Source organism: Phoca vitulina, unplaced genomic scaffold (assembly GCF_004348235.1).
Source record: "Phoca vitulina isolate PV1807 unplaced genomic scaffold, GSC_HSeal_1.0 scaffold33, whole genome shotgun sequence".
Taxonomy (NCBI): Eukaryota; Metazoa; Chordata; class Mammalia; order Carnivora; family Phocidae; genus Phoca; species Phoca vitulina.
This window is the reverse complement of record NW_022589736.1, coordinates 1741128-1758685: the sequence shown is the minus strand read 5'-3', so window position 1 is coordinate 1758685 and position 17558 is coordinate 1741128. Positions and strand designations below refer to the sequence as shown.

At 62.4% G+C, this 17558-nt stretch overlaps 1 long non-coding RNA gene across 1 annotated transcript; it reads left to right on the top strand.

Moving 5' to 3' along the window:
* The first annotated feature begins 5372 nt into the window (after window positions 1–5372).
* Window positions 5373–15040, top strand: LOC116645605. The gene is made up of 3 exons (XR_004301977.1): window positions 5373–5391; window positions 13434–13658; window positions 14970–15040. It is a non-coding gene; the product is annotated as an uncharacterized LOC116645605 (long non-coding RNA).
* Window positions 15041–17558: the final 2518 nt, after the last annotated feature.

Below are 17558 nucleotides of genomic sequence, written 5' to 3'. Positions count from 1 at the left end.
CAGAGCCCTGGAGGAGCCACGGCTGGCTGAGTGAGAGGCCAGGGGAGGTGAGCAGGCGTGAGGTGCGTCGGGGCTGGCAGAGCCCTGGCCACCCCAGCCCAGCTGAGCGGCCAGCTCACGGTCACAGACTGAGACCCCGGCCAAGCACTGGAGCATCTCCTGCTGCCCCGAGGGCTGGCACGGAGGTCCAGGGGGAGGCCTGGGGGGCAGCTGGGAGGGCCTGTCTGCTTGGAATAAGTGCAGAGGGAGGGTGGGGCTGTCCTGAGTCCACAGAGTTTCCTTTGTATATTACAAATTAATAAAAGCAGCGAAAGACTTAAAGACGCATTTATTCACATCCTACATAAAGTATTAGCTGTCCATGTTCAAGATTACCACGATAACCATTATTTAAGGAGACACGTTAGCTTGCAAGGGCTGTCATAACAAAGGAGCAGGAACAGGATGGCTTGACACAGAAATTTATTTTTTCCCAGTCTGGAGGCCGCAAGTTCTACATCAAGGTGTCACGGGGCCGTGGTCCCTCTGGAGGCTCCAGGGAAGGATCCTTCCTGCCTTGTCCGGCTTCTGGTGGCTCCTGGGGTCCCTTGGCTTGTGGCTCATACTGGTCCTGAAGCCGGGATGGGCTCCGGCCCGGGGTGTCTGCCGGCCAGCTGGGGCCCGGGCCCCACGCGGTGCGTTAGGGGGAAAGGGTAGAGCAGGGGGCCTATGGGATTTGATTCCCACTTGATGGGAAGCTAGCACCAGTGGGCGTGCAAGCAGGGACCGGACCCCATTTGTCCTGTTAACAGATCTGGAGGGGAGAGGCCGCCTGTCCCTACCCACTCCCAGCCCTGGCCAGAGAGGGACACAGATGGCCCTGGTTTACTCTGGGAATGCGGTCTGTTTCTATGACGACGGGTCTCCGGATCTTGGTGGAGAATTGCTCACCAGGCCTGGGGACTGGGGGTGAGGGGGCGGAGGCCAAGCCGGAGCCCTTGTCTCTTCCCCTGCCCCCAGGCATGCCCCGCTTTCTGGGCGTGCTGGATGCCCATGAAGTGGGGGTGAGGAGGGGCCAGGCTGCCTGGGGAGACAAAGTCCCCACCCCCCGGGGGGGGGGACCCGATTTACAACATCCCTGCCCCATATCAAAGGGGCAGACGCCTTTATACAACCAGACGCACAGCATCCTGCCCTGAACTTTGGCCCGCCAGTGACGTGGATGATAAATTGTTATTTTTAAACTCTTTAATGGTGCATGAGGACCTAATGGGGTTTGCCATCAAGTAATGGCCCCCAGATCAATAGGGAGAGGCAGGGTTTAGCAGGGCCACTGCCAGGTCAGCCGCCACCTCAGTCCCCACCATCTGCCCCACCCCCCAGCTCAGCCCCAACACTTTGGAAGGTTCTGGAGACCCAGTGGCCCAGGAGATCATCTCTGGAAGGACAGAGTTGGGGGTCAGGAGGACCCCCAGGTCACAAGGACTGGGGAGCTGGATGCCATGGGCCTGCAGCCCCCACCCAGCGGTCTCTGCACCTGCTCTCTCTCCTGGAGGCATCGGAGGCATCAGGACCCCCACAAGGTGCCTGTGGCAAGCGGGGAGCCCAGGAGAGGAGGGGTCGCATGGCCTCACTGCCGGGTCAACAATGACAGCCACAGAGGGTGGTGGGCACGGTGGGCAGGCACCGATCGAGCCAAGCGTGTCTCACGGCCCTGGGGCTTCCGCAGGGCATCTGCTGCTGGGCCAGCCGCGGGGGGGGGGGGGGGGACATGGCCCCCATATTGGGCCTGCCAAGTGAGACCTTCCTCTGTTTCTCCATTCAGGTCTAGAAGCACAGGCTTGTCCCCAGGGCAGTGCTTTGCCCACAATTTCCAGGGTGAGTAGGGCCAGTGTCAGCCCAAAGGGAAAATCCTGAATCTTCTGCCCTAGGCCACAAAGGCCTCGTCCCAGCCGCCAGCCCCTGCCGGAGGGGTGCATAGGAGGGTCTGCAGGGGGCTTCTCCAGGGGGCTTCCCAGAGAGGCTCCAGGGCCGGGGAAAAGGGTTTGCCGAGCCCCGCGCTCACCCTTGGGAGCCAGACCAGGCTGCTGCTGGCTGAAGGGGCTGAGGATCAAGAGTCTGGGCTCCCTGGGTCTCAGCTCCTGCCCACCCCCCCCCAACCAGCCCCCTGACTAGCTCTTTCCGGGCCCTGACAAGGCCAGGGCCCCGTGGTGCGCGGTCTCCGGGCGCCCAGACTGAGCCCTGGGGCTGTAGAAAGTGCCCGGACATGCTCACTAAATGTCCTGAGGGAATAAAAGCCACAGAACCCGAGGTTTACCCAGAAGGCTGGTGCCGGGCGCTGCGAGCCAGTCAGTCAGAGGCCGGTGGTGGGGAGGGCTCCCCATCAGCACACGGGCAGCAGAGCCCACCCCCGGCCTAGACGCAGGCCAGCAGGGGCTGGGGAGGCTGGTGGCAGCGGGCCAGGCGAGCGGGGACTCCTGGCCCTGGACGGGGCAGGGGCTGGTGGGGGCCTCCTCCGCACGGACACCCCCCAGTTCGGAAGGGTATCGTCAGCCGCCGGCACCCGGGACCAGACAGAGCGAAGGTGTCCTATTTGAAATCTTACGCAAGCCTTTTATGCTCAATAAAGGGAAAATCCCTAATCTATCTGACTCACATGTGCAAATCAGCAGCCCCACCTCCTAAGAGCCGCGGAGCGCTAGGTCCATCTGCTCATGTGGGGCTGTGACTTCACAGGTGGGGGGTGTTGGGAACCCCTGGGCTCGACGAGGGGGGCCTCCGCTGAGCCTGCCAGCCTCTGGGGGGACCAAGGCCTGGATGTCTGGGTGCGGCTCGGCCAGACACTGTGTGCCAGGACCCCAGGCCACTCTGCTGGCCTTGCTCCTCGGCGGGGGTGCCCAGGTGCTCAGCCTCTGCCTCAGGGGCACCTTCAGACCAGAGACGTCCTGGTCTACACAAGGATGTGGAAATGAAAGGGATGGGGGTCCCGATGTGTGTGGGGCACAGCGAGCCCAGGGCCCAGGGGAGACTCCTAGTGGGGGCAGATCAGGCACGGCCAACCTGCTCAGAGGGGCTGGGCCCACATGACAGGTGGGGAGACCGAGGCAGTTGTGGGGTGGTCAAGGACGTGGTCACAACCAGTCAGCTCCCTCCCACATGAGCAGCCTTCACCCTCCTCCCAGGCCCCTCACTGCCCAGCGGGTCACAGGGAGCATCGGATTGGTGGGAGGCCCGGGGAGGACGGGGGACCACAGAAGGTGCTGGAGAACCCGGCTGCCCGCAGGGTCCCGAGTGAGCGGGGCTGGGCTATCTGGTTCACCTGGCCAGGTGCTGGGGAGGGCCCTGCGCCCGGCGCTCTGTCATCATGGGGCTTCATCAGCCCGTGTCTGAGAGCACAACGGGGGGCCCGGGACGCGCATCTCCTGCTGCGGGGGCCCTGCCACCCGCACCGAAGGACACCGTCCCCTGCTCCGTCCACTGACAGCGCCTTCGCCAGTGGCAAAGTGTGAGTGTTGGAACCCCGAGCTCCTGGTCCCCAAGAGCCCAGACGCCACCGAGTCACCGCGGTTGCCTGGCAACCCGGCTGCCTGCGCCCCAGCCCCCACGCCCACGCAGGCCGGCCTGCTCTGTGCAGCACCTCCGGCTCAGCCCATCTGGGGGGGACGGGGGGTGGAGGCCACCGCAGCCTCTCGGATGTGCCCCCGAGCACCCCTGGGCCGGGCTGCAGGGTGGGGTGGGCTACTGGGCTGGTGGGGGGCCTGAGCACGTTGACCTCCCATGTTCAACATCCGACGCCCAACCCCAGAAAGAGGAAGAGGGCGTCCGGCCCGCCTGAGCCTGGAATGACCCCTGGTGCTCAGGCCTCTGGGCTGTCCTCAGACCAGGAAACCAGAGCAGAGCGGCTGGTCCCGACAAGGTCAGGGGCTGCCTGGCCTGGATCAGAGGCTGAGACAGCTGCTCTGAGAGGTGGAAACCTGATTTTCGGCCAGCGGTGGCATGCCCCCAGACACGCCAAGTGTGATCAGAGGCTCACCCGCTCGGGTGTGATGCTCCCAGTTAGAGATCTCGTCAGAGCCGGGGCAAGGCTCCCTCCACCATCAAACCCGGAGGTGACCCTGCCGCTGGAGCTGGTACTGGGCCCCAAGACAGAGGAGCGCCCTCCCCACCCCGGGTGGAGCTCACCCCTTTGCCCCGTTTCACCTCTGCACCCACCCTCCAGCCTGGGACGCCTAGCCCCTCCGGCCCCCTCCGGCCCCCTCTGGCCCGGGGCCTGAGCCCTCCCTCCCTGCAGCCCCACTCTGACTGGGGGCTGGGGGCTCTTCGCTGAGGTCCTGTCTGGAAGCAGGCTGGCCACACATGTCCTGACCCCACCTTGTCGGGAACATGTGCCCCCCTGGTGCCCTCAGGCCGAGGGGCAGGAGGCTGATCGTTCCTGATGCTCGTGCCCTGCAGACAGTGGTCGAGGGGCTGTCCAGGCCACACCTCAGGTCTGGTGGGGGGCTGTGGGGCCCCGCATTGTCATGCTTCAGTCCTTACCGACAGAGCCCACACACCTGCCCTCCCTCTGCTGCCCACAGGGGGGTGGGGAGAGGGGGGCGGACAACAGAGCACACACCGCCCCAGCATGGGCTTCAGAGAATGGGCCACGTGACAATGCGGGGGACCCAGAGGCCGCTTGGCAGGCTCCAGAGGTCCCCTGTGCCCCTCCGCGTCCCCCAGGTCCCCTCCCCACCCAGCTGCCTAAGGCTGACCTCTGCCCTCCAAGGGCTTCTGGCTAGGTTTGGGCAATGGGCCAACCTCTGGGTCCCCGGAGGAGGGGCGTGAGGTCTCACTCAGGGCTGCTACCTGCCCAGTCATGTGGTGTCCCAGATCTGAGCCACAGCACCCCCACCCCCAGCAACCCCTCCATCCCTGTGGCCCTGAGGTCCCCACACCTGCCCACATGTGAACAGGCACTCCACCCAACACCCCAAGGCAGCGGTGGGGAGGGGCCTCTGGGGGTGGGACCATCTGGCCAACAGTCTCGCAGAGATGGGCCAGTATATCCAGTGGGCCAGGCTGGGGGTGGACCTCCTGAGAGCCTAGGGGTCCTGAGATGGACTTCCTAACCCAGAGCCAGCCCCCATTTCCTAACCGGTTACACAGCTGGGGGCCCCACACCCACTTCCTGGATTGACATAGGGGTCGGAAAAGTGGCCCCCGCCCGGCTCCCCTCAGGAGCAGTGGGCACTGGGCGTCTCGGCCGGGAGCCGGCACAGGGCTCTCGGAGGCCCAAATGTGACTGTTTGTTGGAAACAGAAAAGCAGTATTTGCATTTCAAGGCCATCAGCCCTGGAAACCAAATATTTTATTTTGGGATCCGGCCACGTGTGCCACGACAAGCAGGCGCCCAGAACCCACTGGGGGAAGGAGGTAAGTGAGGACTGAGCCAGGGGTCCTTTGCTGCCTTGGTGTGCCCACCCTGACCCTCACGGCTGCCCTCTGAGCATCAAGGGGGGACTGCCTATGCATGGGGGGGTAGCCTTGACCAGCCACCGGATGGTTGTCCCCTGGCCGGGACCTAGTGCTCCTGGGTCCCTGTCGTGGCCTTTGCACTTGGCCTGGCCTGCTTCGCTTACTGTCTGCGCCCACCCCGCCCCACCCCACCCCAGCCCCCACAGATTTTCCTGGGAAGCCTTCACCAGAGCCCTCTTGTCCGAGTCTCTTCCGGGAAACCAGCCTGACACCAGCCTCAGCCTCCCCGTGCCCCAGGTCCCCCCCCACCACGCCTCCCTAGCTCCGCGCTGGCCTCTGAGAAGCTGCTGTTTGCAGACACCCCCTCCCCAGGCTCCAGTCCGTGCTTGGAAAAAATACCAAGGCAGAAGCGCCCTGTGCCTTGGGTGGTTGCAGCTGAGTGGGATGGTGTGGGCGGCGTGGGTCCCAGAACAGGGGACTCCCTGGGTCGCCCACCTGAGAGAGACAGCTGGGGCTAGGGGTTGCTGGTGTTGTCCTTCAGTCCCCATGAAAAGGAGCTGGGAGGGGTCCTGCTTTCCTGCTGGCTGGCTGCTCCTGGGGTCCTGGGCTGAGTCTTGACTCTGCCTCAGTGCCGGCTCCCGCCCCCACCCCTCCAGGCCTCCCTGTGTCCATGCCCACATCCCTAGCCGTTCTGGGGACAGACCCGCAAGTGGCCAGGTGGGACGCTGTCCAGAGGCAGAAGGCCGGCCAGAGAGGGGCTGGGCTGGGGCCCTTCCTTGGTCCTGCTCCTGATCCCAAGTCCTGCCATTTATTTCTGAGCCGGCTGATGAACAGCACTGTGATGGGTCCAGTGGTGGCCCCAAGAAGGCACGTCCACATCCTGACCCCAGGAGCTACAAAGGGGATCTTATTTGGAAAAAGGGTCTTTGCAGATGGCATTAAATGAAGAATCTTAGGATGAGATCATCCTGGATGAGAGCAGACTCTAAGTCAATGACAGGTGTCCTTAGAAGAGGGGTGAAGGCAGACAGGAGCCCCGTAATGATGGGGGGATCGGAGGGACCTGGCCACATGCCCAGGGTCACCTGGATCCCCCAGGAGCTGGAAAAGCAGGAAGGACCCTCCCGGAGCCTTCAGAGGGAGTGTGGCCGTGCCCTGCCGGCATCACCGACTTCTGGCTCCAAACCTGGGGAGAGTGGATTTCTCTTGCTCTGAGCCCCAGCGTGTAGAAATTGTTCCAGAAACCACAGGAGCCCCACGCTCAGCTCTGGCTCACACGTGGTGGACCGAGGAGCAGAGTTTCACCAGCCACAGCCACTGGCCTAGGGGTTCCCCCATCCTGTCCACAGAGAGGCGGCATCCGGGAAATCGGGAGTCAGCCCCTCCTCCTTCCTGCTCAGTGAGGACCCCAGGGGGACCGAGTCTGGGCCCGCCATCCCCATGGGTCCCTTGTGCCAGGGCCGGCCCTGGGGCCATCTGCAGCTTCTGGAGCTGGAAAACTCATGAGCAAGGTAGGCGCACCCCCGGTCAGCACCTCTGGCACGTTCCCTTCATGCCCGGGCCTGGGCTTCTGCTGGGATCTGGGGCTCCCCCCAGGGTGAGCAGGGGGGCAGGCCGGGGTCCCGGAGATGTGCAGGGCTGAGGTTGTTCTGGGGGCTGTGGAAGAAAAATGGCGCCCAGCACTGGGGTACCGGGGCGAGGAGGGTGGGGGACAGACCCAGAGGGTGGGGGGCAGGCAGGTGACCTGAGGTCCTCCCAGGGGGCACAGGGAAGGGTGTGGCTGTGTGGGCAGGAAGGGTTCCTGGCTGGGGCCCCTTCTCGGGCCCTCCCACAGCCCTGGTGCCCCCTGCCCTCTCCCCTTGAGGTCTGTGTTGGGGGGTGGCTCCTTTACCAGGTCACTCCCAATGACCTTCGTCCCCCAACTGGCCTGCCAAGAGTCTTCCTCCTCTCACCACAGGGACCACAGGGACCAAGGCCCCGCCAACACCCCCGCCTCATCCTAGGCACCCACAGGGCTGACCACCAGTCCCCGCTAGCCTACAGCCCCAGCCCAGTACTGGGCAGGACCTTGGGGAAGACAGGCAGCGGGGGCTGGGGGCAGCGGGGACTCGGGACAGGCCTGGAGTTGAGGAGGGCACAGCGGATCAAGTCCTCTCTGGAGGGGCCCTCCCCTCCAACACCTCTGCCCCTGCCAGGTCAGCACCCGAAACAACCCCGGGGGTGGGGCTGGACCATGGTGCGGGCGAGGGGAGGGGCCACCGGCCAGCCATCCCCACCCCCTCCCTCTGCCACACCTGACAACACCCCTCCACCCCCCCGGCTCTGGGGACCTCAGCATCCATCCAGGGCCAAGTCCCTGGACTGGGGCCATTGCCACGGTTTGTATTGGTCCAAGCAGGAGTCTTCCTCCGAGGGACCTGCAGCCCTTGCCTGAGCCCAGGCAGGAGGGGCCCATCCCGCGCCCTGTGCTTGAGAAACTCTCGTGCTGGCTGTTCCAGACAGAGTGCCTCTCTGCGGGGCGAGGACCCATGCAGACCCCCCACTCCTGCCCCCCGTGCCCTGAGGGCTGATGGCTCGGAGGAGCAAGAATGCCCCAACAACACACTCCGGATGCGGTCTTGGTGTCCTCTGCCCTCAGACCCGTGTCCATCTGCCAGGTAGAACCATGGAGGCCAGCCCCACCCACAAGAGCAGAGGGCCCCCCATACAACACCTCCCAGATCCCGAGCCCCCCCATGCCTCTCCCATCTGATTCCCCAGCCCTATAGGCAGCTGCCCCACTGGGGGGGACACTAGAGGCACCAGGGTCCCCAGGGCGAGCCCTTGGGTTTGGGTTGGTCCCACCAGACCTTACCTGAACACACCACTGCTAGGGTTTCCCAGGAGAGCCAACATCCACCCATCCATCCATCCATCCAACCATCCACTCATCTACTCATCCATCCTCACATCCATCCATCCATCCATCCATCCATCTATCCAGTACTGGCTGGGTGGCCCCCACATGCCCAGCAGACCAGACAGAGCAAATAGCCAGGCCATTTCCTCCAGAGGGGTGTCGTGGTTCAGCCCCATGAACACCTGCTTGCCATTTGGGTCACAATCCTGCCCGCCCTGCCCACCATGTTGGCTCTAAGGGGCCATGCCTCAGTTTCCCTCAGCGGGTCTCCTGGCTGACCGTGGAATCCCAAGGCTTCCTTGGCCTTGCCCCTTCCTGGTCACTGGCTGAGTGGGGTCCTCCTGGGACCATTCCTAGGCCTGGCCAGACTGGCCCACCTGCTCACTCCAGGACAGGTGGGGGAGGCCTCCGTAGCGGAGGGGGACTAGCCCACCAGGCCCACCCCCTGGGGCAGCCTCGTTCTGGCCTCCTTCCACCCACATGCCCAGCCTGGGGGACACAGGATCCGACCCCAGCCTCCCCCTGCCTGTGCCCCTCCCCGTAGCCTCCGAGGAGCCCCGGGCAAGACCCCAGGGCTGGGGGCCTGCAGAGCAGGTCAGAGCCCGGAATGAGGGCAGAGACTCCATGAAAGGCCTGGACCCTCGGGTGCAGAGGAGCCGGGGCTTCGGGGAAGTGAGCAAACAGTCTCCTGCTCTGAGACCAGCAGCATCGAGGAATCTGGGTCACGGCTTTTCCCAGGCATCCAGGGTGGGGGTGGGGGCTGCAGCAGACCCCCAGCAACCAGGCCTCCCTCCTGCTGTCCCCCTCTGTCTGTGCGTCCACCCCTCTAGCAGGAAGCCCAGAGAGGCTTGTCAGAGCACTGGCCTCCGCTCTCGGCTCGTGTGTTTATGGCCCACGACCCCCTCCCCCCACCCCACAGCAGGGTCAACCTCAGGCTTGCCTTGCAGTCCAGGAAACTGAGGCTCGGGTGGGTAACATGTGCCTGCTCCAGAGCACCCCCCGTGAAAATTCAGGCTCCGTCTCAGCCTCTCCCTGCCTGCTCTGTCTTGTCCTTCAGCCCTGGCCATGCCCTCCAGTCCAGCCCCAGACCTGGATGGACTCAGGAAGCCCTGGGTCCACCTGGAACACCGCCGTCATTCTGGGCTGGGGTTTGGGCTCTGTCTCTCTGGGTCTCTGGGGTCTGCAAGATATCACGAGGGCCCGGCCGTCCTGCTTACTTCCTCCTGCACTGAGCTGACATTCCACAGACCCGGCTCCACCCGGCCACGTGGGGTACTGCGTGTGTGAGAAACTGGGGGCCCGGCCACTGGGCAGTTGGGGAACAGGGACGCAGGACACCAGGTGCTCCTGCCTCCTCGGCCCTGCCTGGCATGGGGTGGCCGCCCAGCTGCCCACTGCCTTCCAGCCACGGAAGAGGGCCCATGAGCTCTCAGGGGCCGTGGGCCCTGGAAATGGACAACCACCTGCTGGCCATGGAGCTCAGCTCAGGACACCATCACGGGAGCAGGAGGCTGGGACGCCGCCACCACCTGGGCACCTGGAACAGCCCCTCCCGCTTTGCCTGCTTTCCGGGGGGGTGGGGGGGGCCAGGACCAAATGTTCCAAAGTTTGGAAGGAAGAACGATGAGGCTCAGCAAGGAGGGCTGCCGTTCTTATCGTCTGGGGACAGGTGGGGGCCACAGGCTGACGTCTTTGACCACCCACGGAGATCTCTGCTCCCTAGCACGGTGCCCACGTCCTGCCTATCCCCCCGCCCCCGCGTCATCCGTCCACTCGGAGTCAAGGGCCAGTGACCACCGGCTCAGCATGGCCTGTCCAGCCACATGGAGGGAGGGGCCGCCATGGGCTCTCGAAGGGCTGGGGAGCCTGCTGCCCACCTTTCCGAGCCCCCCGCCCTCGTGGAGGTGACCGCCGGGAATGGGGCGAATGTGTCTCCCCAACAGATAAGTCCACGTCTTAACCCCCAGTGCCTGCGAATGGGACCTTATTTGGAAGTAGGGTCTCCTCTGCAGACAATCGAGTTAAGATGAGGTCATTGGGGTGGGCTCTAACCCAAGGGCCTGTGTCCTTATAAGAAGAGGGGATTTGGACACACACCCACCGTGAGGCAGCCACGTGACCGTGGAGGCAGAGGTTGGGTGAGGAGGCCACAAGCCAAGGAATGGCCACAGAGAAGCTGGACAAGGCAGGAGGAACCCTACCCCGGGGCCTCCGGAGGGAGTGCAGTCCTGGGGCACTGTCATCTCAGACCTCGAGGGTGACCTGGCCGCCCCGGGAAACCCTCACCCATGTCCTCACTTCATGCCCTGTGGCTGTCCCTCGAGCGCCCACCCCCAGGCAGCCTCCCTGAGCCGGGTCTGGCCCCGCTGTGCCCTCCCCACCAGCCCGAGCAGCGGAGCCCTGCAGCTCTAACTCCAGCACGGCCCAGGGGGAGCTGGGAGCAGGGAGGTGCTGGGGGCTGGGCCTCGCACCCTCCAGTCGGGCCACCTGTGCTGCCTGCTGGGACCCCCACTGAGGCCTGGGGCACTGACCACATGCAGGGTGCTGGCCCCATAAACACAGCCATGCAGCTGTCCCCATAGCATTCTGTCGGCTGGAGCCAAACTCAGCCTAGTGTGCCCACTTACAGATGACAAGTATGCAGGGGGACATGCAGGAGGGCAACAGTGTGTGTCATGGGGAGCTGGCCCAGTCCAGGTGGGCTTCCTGAAGGAGGTAGCCACTCATAGCCTCCCAGGGGCCCTTGCAAGGCAGTCTTGTCCCCCTAGCCCTGCTTGGCATACAGTTGGCACTCAATAAATAGGGCCTGGTGGAGGGGCTGGAGAGTCCTCTGTGCGCCCAGCCAGCAGAGTGCAGGAACCCCCTGGTCCGCCCTGATACCTGGGCGGCAGGCCTGGGTGTCTGAGGCTCTCCCTCCGCGGGGCGGGTGGGGGTGGGACCTGCCCCCCTGCTGCAGAACCTGTCGGCTGCGTCTCCCCGGGCTGCTGGGCGCCCTGTCATCTTGTCCTGTTTAAATATTTAATCCAGTTAAATATTAAACCTCTTCCAAGTCCCAGTTACAATCGGATCGATTCCGGGCTGTGGCCAAGCTGCCGAGCTGGCGCTCTGCCTCCTCGACTAGCCCGGGAGTGTTGGGGAGAGGGCCCGGAGGCGGGGGCTGCCCTCACCCAGGGTGCCGGGCTGGCCCGGGTGCCCTCAGAGCCCCCATCGGAGGCTGGGCAGGAGGCCGCCGGGCCTGAGTCCTCGGGAGTCTGACAGCCAGGGCCACGGAGAACGCTTCTCTACGAGCCTCTGCCCTCCCTTGGGCGTGCGGGATCGCCTCACAGCCTTCCCGTGTCCCTGGCCACAGCCGGAAGCGGGTGGACACATTCCCATCCCATCAGGAGGGGGCACCTCTGTCTGAAGCCAGTTTCAAATGATGCGACATTTCAAGCACGCTGAGAAGCACAGAGATTAGCCACGGGCGCCCTGGACCCTCCTCGGAGTTGAAACGCCCGGTGCGCCGGGCAGCTCGCGGTGTCCGTCTGCGCTCGCAGATGGTGGCCTCCTTCAGGGACCCTCTGCAAGTTGCTGTCTCCCAGGGAGGGTCACTGGGCAGCTCACAACCGTCTGCGCTGACGTACGTGCAGCCGCTTACCACAAACGTTACTGAGACCAACAGTGTGTAGCACACGATTCGCAAAGAGTAATAAAATCCGGGGCCCTCTTGGTTGTAAGCCCCGCGTGGCTGGCGGTTCCCAGGGGCGCCCATGCAGGCTTGCTCCGCTCCTGCACCCAGAGTCGACCTGAGATTGCAGAGCTGGACCCCCAACCCCCCCAGGTGTGTTGTCATTCAGTTTGTCACATGGCCCTGTTTCTCCCCCTCGCACAAACGATGCTCATTAACCAGCAGCTACTTGCCCTCGAGCGCTTCACTCTCCGGAGCCGCTGGGTTGGACAATCAGCTCACCAAATCTGGGACGTGTCACCCTGGTCCCCACGGGCCAGCACGCGGCAGCTCCAGCCACACACCTGCTGACCCGGTACCTCCCCACGTGGGGCCGGCCGTGGGGGGACCCCCGGCTCGCCGTCCGTCCAGCTTCCCTCTCCGGCTTGTCTACCCAGGTGCTCTAACCTGGGGCATGACGGGAAATCCTGACATCGGGGTGAGGAGTCCTCCCTATCGTCCTTTCTGGAAATCGGCTTGGCCCCTCCTGACCCCCATCCCATCAGACACTCTGTAGGTTCCCCTCGTGAAGACTCCCGGGACGTCCATGGGGCTCCTGATGGAAACAGCGTTGAATTTATAGAGTTAATTTAGCGGGGTTTCCCTCGCCACTGCATTGAGTCTTCCCAGGCGCGAGGATCAGAGCTCTCTGTGTGCTTAGATCTTCTTTTGTGTCCTGAATAACGTTTTTATTCTTCTGATCTGTCCCGCGTGTCCCCCTCCCAGCCCGGGCTTGTCTGAGCGGCTTCCTGTCTGTCCTGCGCCCGCCCGGGACACTACCCTGGTCTCCGGCCTCTCTCAGCTGGTGAGGAGTCTGCGATCTGTCACCTGCCATCCCTCAAAACCAGCAGACTCTCTCTCTACCTGTCCCCGTGGCTTCCCTTCGCTTGGAGTCCCGAGGCCGGACCCAGGGGGACTGACTCAAATGTGTGTTTGGGATTTGCTGTGTTTCTGAGTTCGGGGGTCCACACTCTTCACGGACTGTTCAGAAGCTACCTGTCCTGTCTCCAACCATACCACCTCCTCCTTCCAGAACTCCTCATGGAGCAGGGATCAGAAATATTCTCGGCTTGGGGGCCACCTCCTCGCCTCTTATGTTAGCGGGAAAGCAGGCCTGCCCCACGCACGGGGCGCAGCTGTGCCCAGTAAGACCCCGAGCACGAGGCTTCACGGCCCTGGGTTGGCAGCGTGGTGGCCCCTCGCCCTCTGCTTCCCTTACTCTTCCACCAGCATTTCCAGGCGTCACTGGTTGGGATTTTCAGGTGCCGCTGCCCTGGGACACCCGCGTGCTCCCCGAGTATCCCCGCAGACCTGGTCTGGGGCCCTCGGCCACATCTAGACGCTCCCAGAGACCAGGACCCTGGGGACTCAGAGCACGTTTTTTCCACCCCACAGGGATGTTAAATATAAACCGTCTACGTTCCAAAATAAGAGACAGAAGGCGCCAGGCCTGGCAAGGCGCGCAGGTCCCCGGCCAGGCAGCCGCTCGATAAAGCCACAAGGAAGTTGCAATGAAGTTCTGCCCATCAGCGTCGGCGGCAGGCATTCCCCGGGGGCACCCAGGCAGCCTGCCCTTCCCCAGGCCGCAGACCCAGCTCTGTGAGGGGCCAGTGACCACAGGTGAGTGCATGGGCAGTGGAGGCTGGACGCCTGCAGTGACTTGACAGCCAGGCGACGGACCACCCCCGGGCAGGGGCCCCGGCAGATTCCTGCAGCTGTGACATGGGCCAGACAGTAGCCCCCCAAAAACAGGTCCCCATCCCGATCCCCGTGACCCATGATTGGGACCTCATTTGGGAAAAGGGTTGCAGATGTAATTAAGTTAACGATCATGAGATGCGATCATCCTGGATTCGCCAGGTGAGCCCTAAATCCAACGACAGTGTCCTTATAAGAGAAGAGGGACACACAGACACGCCGGAAGGAGGCCGTGTGCAGTGATGAGGCCACGGGGCCGGGGACACAGGGGTCGCACACCAGAACCCGCGGGAACAGGAAGCGTCCTCCCTAGAGACGTCCGAGGGATCGCAGCCTTACCCGCACCTTGATTCCGGATTTCCAGCCTCCAGAACTGGGAGAATGTATTTCTGTTGTTTTAAGCAGCCCCCACCCCCCACCCCAGTTTGTGATGGCTTGTTGGTGGCCCCAGACACGCTTACACGATGCTTCTCACATGGACACCACCTTGGGGGCACTAGGACCTAATGCTATTTTTGGTCACTCGCCCAGTGCCTTGGGCAGCATAGGCTGGAGATCCTTCAATGTCCGAGCGGCCCTGCGGGGGTCAGTGGGGAGTGGCTGGTACCCCAGCCTGCAGAGGGAAAACCAAGACTCCCAGAGGTCAGCACCTGGCCCCTGGTCGTGCGGCCCCAGGGACAGATTGGAGCACAAACACGGGCCTGCTCTCTTTGCTCCCTCCCCACGCACAGGGATCGGACCCCCAGCTGCGAGGCCCCAGCCTGCGAGGCCCAGGTCCCATGGTGGGGGGGTCCTGTTCCTCTAATTTCAGGTTGGAGGAGTGTCCAGCCGCTAGAGGCCAGGTCAGTCTGCTGGGCTGGACATGCAAGGCTCTGCTGGATCGCTGGGGGGCAAAGGGGCCTCTGGGCAGGGAAGGGCTGGGCAGGGCCCCGTCCTTGTGGAGGAAATACTCTTGATTTTCCCCAACTGTGTGAGCCTCCCTGGGGACCCTTGCCCACCACCCACGTCCAGTTGGGGGTGGGAGGCCTCTGGGAGGGCCGCACGCCTCCACCCCTGGCCACGGAAGCACCAGGCTGGGAGGGCCGCCCAGCAGGAACCCTCTGACTGCTCTTGCTTTGTCCCAAGTGCAGTTCCGGGCTCTCCCGGCACTTTGTCTCCGACTTCCAGGCTCCGGAGCGGAGGAGTTAATCTCTGTTGTGTGTAAACCGCCCAGTTGATGGTGTTTTGTCACAGCAGCCCGAGCCGACAGACAGAGAGCTATCCCGAGGAACACATGCTTCCGTTCGTCCGGGACAGACACTCAGCTGAAGAAAGACGGGGTCTCGCCGTGCACGTGCACAAATTCTTGTCGCAAGAATTGGGAAAACGGCCAGGCTGCTCTCCAGCCCCCAGCCCAATTTATCAATCTTTTTCTTTTATGCTTTCTGCGTTTTCTTTAGGAAATACTTGTCTGTATCAAAGTGAAGTCACAACGATAGCCTCTCATAATTTCTTACGGAAGCCTCACAGTTTTAGATTTAATGCCGGCTCTATGATTCATTGCAAATTAATTTGTGTGTGGCGTGAGTCAGGGATCGAGGGTCATTTTCCTCTAGCGTTTGTCCACTTTTCCCAAACCGCGTGTCAAAGACACTTCTCTTTCTCCCACTGAGGTATCCTAGCTCCTTCGTCAAAACTCAATTGAGCCCCTAGGGCCATGTCTGCCCTCAAATCCTGTGGCTGACCTACCACCCTGGGCTTACCCCCTCCCCCGCTCTTGATCCCAGAAGCCACGTAGTAACTTTTCGTAAGAGTTAGTGTGTCCTCCAGCTTTCTTTTCAAGATGATGTTAGCTCTTCTGTGCTCTTTGCATTTCCATATATATCTTTAATTCAGCTGGTTAATTTCTACAAGTAGCCTTTTGGGGCTTGGTTTGGGATTTCCCTGAATCTCACAGAGCAACGTGGGGAGAAGTGATGACCCGCACACACGGTGTATGTCTCTGTCTTCGCTTCCGGAGGTCCGACTTCCTTTTGGTTCATTACGGAGGTCTGGCACATCTTTTGTTAAATTGATTTTTACGTGTTTTACTTTAAGACTTTATTTATTTATTTGAGAGAGAGAGACAGCAGAGCGGGGGGAGCAGATGGAGAGGGAGAATCTCCAGCAGACTCCCCACTGCGTGCGGAGCTGATATGGGGCTTGATCTCACAACCCTGAGATCGTGACCTGAGCTGCAACCAAGAGTTGGACACTTAACCGACTGAGCCCCCCAGGGTCCCCACGTATGTTATTTTTGGATGACATTTTAATAGTTTTTTGTTTTTTGTTTTTTTTTATTTATTTGAGAGAGAGAGAATGAGAGAGAGCACATGAGAGGGGGGAGGGTCAGAGGGAGAAGCAGACTCCCCGCCGAGCAGGGAGCCCGATGCGGAACTCGATCCAGGGACTCCAGGATCATGACCTGAGCCGAAGGCAGTCGCTTAACCAACTGAGCCACCCAGGCGCCCTTGGATGACATTTTAAATGGAAGTTTTCCAAATTTTATTTTGCAATTGCTTGCTACTGGCCTATACTTTCGTGCGTTGTCTGGAGCCCTAAGGAACCTCTGTCTTCGTTCTAGCTGGACCGTGTGGAGTGGGCAGGGCCGGAGCAGGTGCCCTTGTCTTGTTCCCAATCTTAGAGGGGGAAGCCTCAATCTCTCACCATCGAGTGGGACGCTCGCCGCGGGGTTTTCCCAGACGCCCTGATCAGGTTGAGGAGGTTCCCTGCTGTTCGGGACGCAGTGGGATGTCTGGCCCTGGGGGGAGGCCGCCCGCCCTGGCCCTGCTGACCGGAGGCCTTGCCGTGCTGCGCAGGAATCAACCGTATCGGTGTTTATCTGGAGGGCTGGCTGCACATCCCCAGTGGAGCCTGACAGTGACGGGCTCCATCCTTATCTCAGTAATGAAACCACAGAAGAGGCCATAAATCCAGGAAAATAAAAGCATCGGCATCTGCTGAACAGAAATCAGTGTCTCCTGCAGCTGCTCTCTGGCCAGGGGAGGGGGCAGGAGCTAGACAAGGCTCCTGGAGGGGATATGCCCCCCAGCCCCCACACTGGCCCTCCTGGACTGTCCTGGGGCCCTCCTGTGTCCAGGGGCCCTGTCCCAAAGGCATGGCCTGCTCCCCGAGGGTCTAGCTTGTACAAGGGGACAACTTAGGACCAAAGAGGGACTCTAGGGGGCTGAGCTCCTGGCACCAGCCCCAAACTCAGCCCGGATTGAGCCCCCAGTTACAAGCCCAGGTGCAGGTGCTTCTCCCTCCCGAGACCCAGGCTCTCGGTGCCAGGGAACCCCCGCTTTACTTCGCAAGGTCTCCCAGGACCCCCATCTCTGGAGCACGTTGTTCAGGACTCTAGCTGGACGCTGCGTGTGGCCTGGCCCATTCTTGCTGTCCTCGTTCCCCAGAAGGGTCCCTGGGAGGCCGATCCAGCCTGGCTCTGGGTCTGTGCCCCTACAGCAGGCTCTGCCTCTGAGCTAAGGCTGGTCTTCCCTGGGGCTGGCGGCAGCTCGGACCCGCAGACATAGGCCCAGGTCTGCGTCACTGCCCTCTGCCTCTGCTCACCCTGGGGCACCTGGCGGGATGCCTCTCCCACCATCGCCACCTAAACTCTCTCCCGTCCGTATTAGCAATGCGGAAAGCACTTGAGAACTTAATTCATACTAAAACGTCCGTGGTTGCTGTGGTGGGATACACAGCCCCCCCTGGAAGGAGAGTTCGAGGAAGGCAGGACTTAATCCAAGGCCGCCGGCTAGGGGCGGGACCTCGGAGGGAAGCCTCCTCGGGGAGGCTCCGCACACA